Here is an 8,703-nt window from a genome sequence, read left to right as displayed (position 1 = left end):
CCTGTTTGAGGATCAAACCCTCAACCTCAGCATGTTAGGACAACGCTCTAACCAACTGAGCTACCCAGTCAGGGCCAAAGTTCTTTCTTTATTCTTTTTCCTAAAGGCACAATGATAGTTCTATAACCCTCAGCACTAATTGCTCTCAGCATGTGCATTCGCACCAGGGAGAATGATTTTCACATTTCAGGGAGGCTAGACCAATCTAGTTTATAATGTTAAAGGGCGTGGATTCTCTCATATTTTAAAACTTCTCCAAAATGGCCATGTGCTTCTTTTTAAGTCAGTAGAAAGACCAACAAATAGCTTCTTGGAGTTTTGGCTAAGATCAAGTGTAGTATCTGTTCTACTCAGTTTAAAAAGGCCAACTTTGGGCCTGACCTGTGGTGGCGCAGTGGATATAACGTTGACCTGGAAATGCTGGGATCGCCGGTTCGGGACCCTGGGCTTGCCTGGTCAAGGCACATATGGGAGTTGATGCTTCCAGCTCCTCCCCCCTATCTCTCTCTCCTCTCTCTGTCTCTCTCTCTCTCCTCTCTAAAATGAATAAATAAAAATAAATAAAAAAATTACAACCTTACCCGTTTAAAAAAAAAAAAAAAAAAGGCCAACTTTGGTGCAGTGGCTAACCCATCAACCTGGAATGCTGAGCTTGCTGGTTTGAAACCCTGGGCTTGCCTGGTCAAGGCACATATGGGAGTTGATGCTTCCTGCTCCTCCCCCCTTCTCTCTCTCTCTCTTTCTCTTCCCTCTCTAAAATGAATAAATAAAATCTTATAAAAAATTAAAAAGGCCAAAAAAAGTTAGATCTTCAGATAAGAAAGGATAAAATGTATGTTTCTGTTTGAGGGCTCTTAAGATAGGATGTGGGTTGCCTGACTTGTGGTGGCACAGTGGATAAAGCGTAGACCTGGGATGCTTCCATTCTCTGTCTCTCCATGTCGCCAGTTCGAAACCCTGCACTTGTCTGGTCAAGGCACATATGGAAGTTGATGCTTCCTGCTTCTCCCCTTCTCTGTCTGTCCGTCTGTCTTTCTCCTCACTAAAATAAAGAAATAAAAATTAGCCTGACCGGGCGGTGGTGCAGTGGGTGGAGCGTCGGACTGGAATGCAGAAGGACCCAGGTTCGAGACCCCGAGGTTGCCAGCTTGAGCACGGGCTCATTTGGTTTGAGCCAAGGTCGCTGGCTTGAGCAAGGGGTTACTCGGTCTGCTGAAGGCCCGCGGTCAGGGCACATATGAGAGAGCAATCAATGAACAGCTAAGGTGTGGCCACGAGGAGCTGATGATTGGTGCTTCTCATCTCTCTCCATTCCTGTCTGTCTGTCCCTGTGTGTCCCTCTCTCTGACTCTCTCTCTCTGTCTCTTTTTAAAATAAATAAATAAATAAATAAAAGAAATAAAAATTAAAAGATAGGATGTGGGTAGGTGCTACAATACAGTAAAGCAATTTCTATTTTAAAGTACTTTCCCACATTTTGCTGAAAATTGTGAACATAGCAAGGAAGTTTTCTTCTTATAATTATTTCTGCTCTGATAGTGAGAAGTGGTCTCCCTGTGTTTTTTTTTTTGTTTTTTTTGTTTTTAATTTTTTTTTAAATTTTATTTATTCATTTTAGAGAGGAGAGAGAGAGAGAGAGAGAGAGAGAGAGAGTAGGGGGGAGGAGTAGGAAACATCAACTCCTATGCCTTGACCAGGTAAGCTCAGGTTTTCTCTTTTTTTTTTGTACTTTTTTCTGAAGCTGGAAACGGGGAGAGACAGTCAGACAGACTCCCGCATGCGCCCGACCGAGATCCACCCGGCACGCCCACCAGGGGCGATGCTCTGCCCACCAGGGGGTGATGCTCTGCCCCTCCGGGGCGTCGCTCTGCCGAGACCAGAGCCACTCTAGCGCCTGGGGCAGAGGCCAAGGAGCCATCCCCAGCGCCCGGGCCATCTTTGCTCCAATGGAGCCTCGGCTGCGGGAGGGGAAGAGAGAGACAGAGAGGAAGGGGGAGGGGTGGAGAAGCAAATGGGCGCTTCTCCTATGTGCCCTGGCCGGGAATCGAACCCGGGTCCCGCGCATGCCAGGCCGACGCTCTACCGCTGAGCCAACCGGCCAGGGCAGTCTCCCTGGTTTTGAGGAAAGTGCTCTACTGTTTAAAATGTTTATTTCTTATTTCCCCCATCCATTTCAGGAGTCATCATCTTGACAATAAGCTACCTTCATCTTAGTATTACTAGTAATGTAAGCCAGATGGAACTGGGACTGCCCCACCTGTCAGGGATTCAGGAAACCTTGGTGACAGCACTTACTTATTCTATGGATTTTTTCGAGAGTCCAGATCCTGCTTTTAGATTTCTGAGAATTCCTCGAAGGTTTGTTTCCTCAGGACGCCCTGTGTTTCTGCCTTAGGCTAAGATGGACATTAGATGCACACTCTTCACTGCTTTCCACTGAAATTCCATGCCCGCCAAGCACGGTGTGAGGTTAAAACTTTCGCCTGGGGCTGTGGGGTGGCTGGTTGCGAGCATCTCCCAGGACGCAGGCAGCTTTCTATGGTTGGGGCGGCTCCACCTCCACCCACGGCCTCCCCAGGGCAATCAGCACATCCCTCTCCTTATTCTAGGCTGGGCAGTGCTACCCTTAGGTTCCAGCTTCCAAGCGGGCTACTCACGGAATTTTCCCAACAAAGGTGGGTCTCATTCCTAAGAAAAACGATCAAAGCAGTTGCTAGGAGAATAACATTTCCCAGTTTGTTAAACAAAGACAGAGGAGTATTTGACACCTACCTGGGTTAACAGATCTCTATCTGGCTGACACCTCTGTTATCCCACAGATCAGAAAGGTAGTTGGGTGGGGCTGGGAGTCTTCCATTCTCTATCTCTCTCTCCACGTGGCCCATTTGGAAAAAGTGAGCTGTGAAACAGGAAAAACCGTCCTAAATAAGTCATGCATGAGGAAAATATCTCTGACAATGGAATCTTTTAACTAGTAGATGGTAGTCATATTAACAGCCTAAGAATTGTGTCAGTTATTTGTGACCGAATTTTGGGGTTCAGTTGGTGTTATTTATTTAAAAGATAGAAGACCTAAAATACAAAAAGGTTTGTAGTCAGTTTCAAATCTAGGATTATATATGTCTTGGTGCCCTGGTATCATTTCCAAGGTGCCTTCCAACCACAGATCATGAATTACTAGTTTTGGAGATGAGTTTCTATAATGAAAATGCCCCTAGTAAAACTCAGGGAAGCCAACCAAAGTCAACATTTATCCCCAAATCATTTACAGTCCAACTCTGGTACTTGAATAACTCTTTTTTTTTTATATATGCTTTTCCGAAGTGAGAAGCGGGAAGGCAGACAGACTCCTGCATGCGCCCAACCAGGATCCCCCTAGCATGCCCACCAGGGGGCAATGCTCCGCCCATCTGGTGCGCTGCTCTGTTGCAGCCGGAGCCATTCTAGTGCCTGAGGCAGAGGCCATGAAGCCGTCCTCAGTGCCTGGGCCAACTTTGCTCCAATGGAGCCTTGGCTGTGGAAAAGGAAGAAAGAGATAGAGCGAAAGGACAAGGGGAAGGGTGGAGAAGCAGATGGGTGCTTCTCCTGTGTGCCCTGATCGGGAATCGAATATGGAACCTCCACATGCCCAGCCGTTGCTCTACCACTGAGCCAACTGGCCTGGGCCTGAATAGTTCTTTATTAAGTTATTCAGTGCTAACTGGGGAAAGTTCTTGCTGTGAAGAATTTTGGAGATGATAAAGACAACTTAAAAGCGTAGGAAAGTTATTCAGGTATTCATGAATATACATTTCTTTTATTTTATTTTATGAACTTGTAAAAATTAAAATCAATATAATTCAATATTTTGGGGAGAAACATCTGATTTTACAATTTTTATTTTGTATTTTTCTGAAGTTGGAAACAGGGAGGCAGTCAGACTCCCGCATGTGCCTGACTGGGATCCACCTGGCACGCCCACCAGGGGGCGATGCTCTGCCCATCTGGGGCGTCGCTCTGTTGCAACCAGAGCCATTCTAGCGCCTGAGGCAGAGGCCACAGAGCCATCCTCAGCGCCTGGGGCATCTTTGCTCCAATGGAGCCTTGGCTGCAGGAGGGGAAGAGAGAGACAGAGAGGAAGGAGAGGGGGCAGGGTGGAGAAGCAGATGGGTGCTTCTCCTGTGTGCCCTGGCCGGGGATTGAACCCGGGACTCCTGCACGCCAGGCCGATGCTCTACCACTGAGCCAACCGGCCAGGGCCTACAATGTTTTTTAACTTTATTGATTTTACAGAGACAGAAGGGAGAGGGGAGCATGGAATGGGAAGTATCACCTCATAGTTGCTTCATATTCGTTGTTCATTGCTTGCTTGTTGTATGTGCCTTGACCAGGGAAGCCCAGGGTCTCGAACCAGCAACCTTGGCACTTAAGGCCAAAGGTTTACCCACTGAGCCACCACAGGCCAGGCTGATTTTATGATTTTTTTGAGTGACTCACATGTACCAGTACTTTTGAGTCACTGCAAGGATACAAAGTTGTGTATCCCTGTTCCTGTCCCCAAGAAACTTGAAATAGGGGAGACACAATAGTGGAATAATAATAGCCAACCCTTAAAGAGTACTTATTCTATTTTATGGGCACTTTTCTATGGGCCACTCATTTAATCCTTTATGAGCATTTGAAGAAAGGAAGACAGAGTGACTATAAGCTAATTTTTGTTGAGTACTAATCTATGCCAAAACACTATTGTAAATGCTTAAATATATAAAATCATTTCATTTTCACTGAAAGCCTATAAGGTTTGTAATATTATTTTACAGATTAACTATATTTATCCTTACAACAAGCTTATGAATTAGGCCGTACTAGCGTTCATTTTGCAGACATAAACTGAGATACAGAGAAAATAAGTGATTAAATAACTTGATCAAGGTTACATATCTAATAAGTGATGGAGCCAAGAATCAAACAAACTTAGTCTAATGCTAGTGTATCTTAACCACTATTTTATTTTATTTCTCATGAAAGTATGTTTATTAAAGCTGGGAACAGTGAAACAAAGGAGGGCTTAGGATACAAAAAGCAACAGGAGAGCCTAGGCAGAGCTGTTTGGGCTCACTGGAAAGTCAGAGAACAGGGGCCCTGGAGACGAGGGTAAGCCCAGGAACAGTTGCCAGTGCCCATTGCTCCCCTGGTTGCAAGTCTCTTGGGGTTTCTTAGAATTTAGGAGATGCTCGCCTGAGAGGGAAGAAGGTGTGGGCATGCTCCAGAGAGGGAGAGTGCCTAACCACTTTTTTTCCCCAATTTTTAATTGTTTTATTTTATTTATTAAAAAATTTTTATTGAATTTATTTGGGTGACATTGGTTAATAAAATTATACAAGTTTCAGGTGCACAATTCTACAATACATCATCTGCACACTGCATTGTGTGTTCACCCCCCCAAGTCAGGTCTTCCTCCACCACCATTTATCCCCCCACCCTCCTACACTTCTCTCCATCCCCTTCTTCCTCCTGCAATCCCCACACTGTTGTCTGTGTCTATAAATTTTTTCTTTGCTTAATCCCTTCTTTCTTCACCTGTCCCCCTAACTCTCATCCCCTCTGACAGCTATCAGTTTGTTTTCCATGTATCTGAGACTGTTTCTATTTTGTTTATAAGTTTATTTTGTTCATTAGATTCTACATATAAGTGAAATCATATGGTACTTGACTTTCTCTGACTGGCTTATTTCTTTTTTTTTTAATTTTATATAGTTTATATAGAGACAGACAGAGAGTCAGAGAGAAGGATAGATAGGGACAGACAGACAGGAACGAAGAGAGATGAGAAGCATCAGTCATCAGTTTTTCTTTTTTTTTTTTTTTTTCATTTTTCTGAAGCTGGAAACAGGGAGAGACAGTCAGACAGACTCCCGCATGCGCCCGACCGAGATCCACCCGGCACGCCCACCATGGGGCGGCGCTCTGCCCCCCAGGGGGCGATGCTCTGCCCATCCTGGGCGTCGCCATATTGCGACCAGAGCCACTCTAGCGCCTGGGGCAGAGGCCGAGGAGCCATCCCCAGCGCCCGGGCCATCTTTGCTCCAATGGAGCCTTGGCTGCGGGAGGGGAAAAGAGAGACAGAGAGGAAAGCGCGGCGGAGGGGTGGAGAAGCAAATGGGCGCTTCTCCTGTGTGCCCTGGCCGGGAATCAAACCCGGGTCCTCCGCACGCTAGGCCGACGCTCTACCGCTGAGCCAACCGGCCAGGGCCAGTCATCAGTTTTTCATTATGACACCTTAGTTGTTCATTGATTGCTTTCTCATATGTGCCTTGACTGGCAGGGCCTTCAGCAGACCAAGTAACCCCTTGCTCGGGCCAGCGACCTTGGATCTAAGCTGGTGAAGTTGGCTCAAACCAGATGAGCCTGCATTCAAGCTGGCGACCTCGGGGTCTCGAACCAGGGTCCTCCGCATCCCAGTCCGACAATCTATCCACTGTGCCACGGCCTGGTCAGGCTCTGACTGGCTTATTTCACTTAGCTTAATACTTTCCAGATCCATTCATGTTGTCACAGGAGGTAAGATTTTTGTTGCTTTTTTTTTTTTACAGCTGAGTAGCATTCCATTGTGTAAATGTCCCACAGCTGTTGTAAAGTAATGTTCTGCCGGGTTTATGTAGAGACACCAAGTCCAAATGAATTTTTAAGGAGTTTTATTAAAGGAGGAGATTTATTTATTTATTTATTTATTTTTAATTTTTTTGTATTTTTCTGAAGCTGGAAATGGGGAGAGACAGTCAGACAGACTCCCGCATGCGCCCGACCGGGATCCACCCGGCACGCCCACCAGGGGCGACGCTCTGCCCACCAGGGGGCGATGCTCTGCCCCTCCGGGGCGTCACTCTGCTGTGACCAGAGCCACTCCAGCGCCTGGGGCAGAGGCCAAGGAGCCATCCCCAGCGCCCGGGCCATCTTTGCTCCAATGGAGCCTCGGCTGTGGGAGGGGAAGAGAGAGACAGAGAGGAAGGAGAGGGGGAGGGGTGGAGAAGCAGATGGGCGCTTCTCCTGTGTGCCCTGGCCAGGAATCGAACCCGGGACCTCTGCATGCCAGGCCGACGCTCTACCACTGAGCCAACCGGCCAGGGCCAAGGAGGAGATTTATTAATATGCCGGCTGTATATGACAAACACGGGGCATAGCTGACCCAAATTGTGCCGCCCAGCATATAGCCCTGAGCCAGGTTATATACCTTTGATCGCACATAGGTCGGAGAGAAAAGGAGGAGGAGGGGAAGATGACACAATTCATTAGCAAGCTTATAACATTTGTCTATAGGATTTACAAAAAACATTTCTACTTGTTAAAACTTATAAGGTAATGCAATAGCGAGAAATGTTATTTTTCATATTAAAAGACATTTCCAAATCTTTCAGTGTTTATCTGCTATTCTTTTGTTTAGAGATATATACATTAACTATATGCTTTCCGAGAGAGGGCGGGGGAGCCTACATGGCACCAGGGGATAAGCGTTTGTGAATGGCCCATTAAAGAAGAAAGAAAGGGAAAGGAAAGGCTTTGTTCAGTCTCTTCCCCCCCCCCCCAGGTGTTTATTCTCTTCATCACCGGTGAAGAGGTAGGGGAGTCCAAGTTTCCTTTCCACTTCCACTCAAAACACAGCACAAAATCTTGCTATTTATAACTCAATGTTGTTGTCCATCCTGAGTTGGTGCAAATCACACACAAGTATAAAAATCATATTTACAAAATCTTTCTGTATGCTTAGCCCAAATTATAAAATGCCCTTTAAGCTTCCTAGTAAAGTGGGTTTCCTACACAGTATGTCTCTGCAAGCCAGGAAAATTTCACATTTCTCTCCCTCACTCCCTATAGAAAGGAGAAGACAAGAGAGGACAAGAAACCTGACTTTTTCTCTCAAAATTAATATTAATATCAATTTATCTATTCTTTGGCACCTTACCACACAGCTTTTTATCCACTCGTCTACTGAAGGGCACTAGGGCTGCTTCCAAATCTTAGCTGTAAATAACGCTGCAATGAACATAGAGGTGCATATATTCTTTTGAATTAGCGTTTTGGCCCTGGCCGGTTGGCTCAGCGGTAGAGCGTCGGCCTAGCGTGCGGAGGACCCGGGTTCGATTCCCGGCCAGGGCACATAGGAGAAGCGCCCATTTGCTTCTCCACCCCTCCGCCGCGCTTTCCTCTCTGTCTCTCTCTTCCCCTCCTGCAGCCAAGGCTCCATTGGAGCAAAGATGGCCCGGGCGCTGGGCATGGCTCTGTGGCCTCTGCCTCAGGCGCTAGAGTGGCTCTGGTCGCAATATGGCGACGCCCAGGATGGGCAGAGCATCGCCCCCTGGGGGGCAGAGCACCGCCCCTGGTGGGTGTGCCGGGTGGATCCCGGTCGGGCGCATGCGGGAGTCTGTCTGACTGTCTATCCCCGTTTCCAGCTTCAGAAAAATGAAAAAAAAAAAAAAAAAAAAAGAATTAGCGTTTTGGGTTTCTTTGGATATAGTCCCAGAAGTGGAATTGCTGGGTCGTTAGGCCGATCCATTTTTAATTTTGAAGTAACTCCATTACTGCTTCTCACAGTGGCTGCACCAACCTGCATCCCCACCAACGGTGTATAAGGGCTTCCTTTTCCCCACATCCTTACCAACACTTGTTGTTTGTTGATTTATTGATGATAGCCATTCTGCTAGGTGTGAGGTGATATCTCTTAGTGGC

General features: G+C 46.7%; 1 non-coding gene across 1 annotated transcript; it reads left to right on the top strand.

Moving 5' to 3' along the window:
* Positions 1-302: 302 nt before the first annotated feature.
* Positions 303-492, top strand: LOC136390084 (U2 spliceosomal RNA). The gene has a single exon (XR_010748586.1). It is a non-coding gene; the product is annotated as a U2 spliceosomal RNA (small nuclear RNA).
* The last annotated feature ends 8,211 nt before the right edge of the window (positions 493-8,703 follow it).

Source organism: Saccopteryx leptura, chromosome 1 (assembly GCF_036850995.1).
Source record: "Saccopteryx leptura isolate mSacLep1 chromosome 1, mSacLep1_pri_phased_curated, whole genome shotgun sequence".
Taxonomy (NCBI): domain Eukaryota; kingdom Metazoa; phylum Chordata; class Mammalia; order Chiroptera; family Emballonuridae; genus Saccopteryx; species Saccopteryx leptura.
This window is presented reverse-complemented; position numbering and strand designations above follow the sequence as displayed.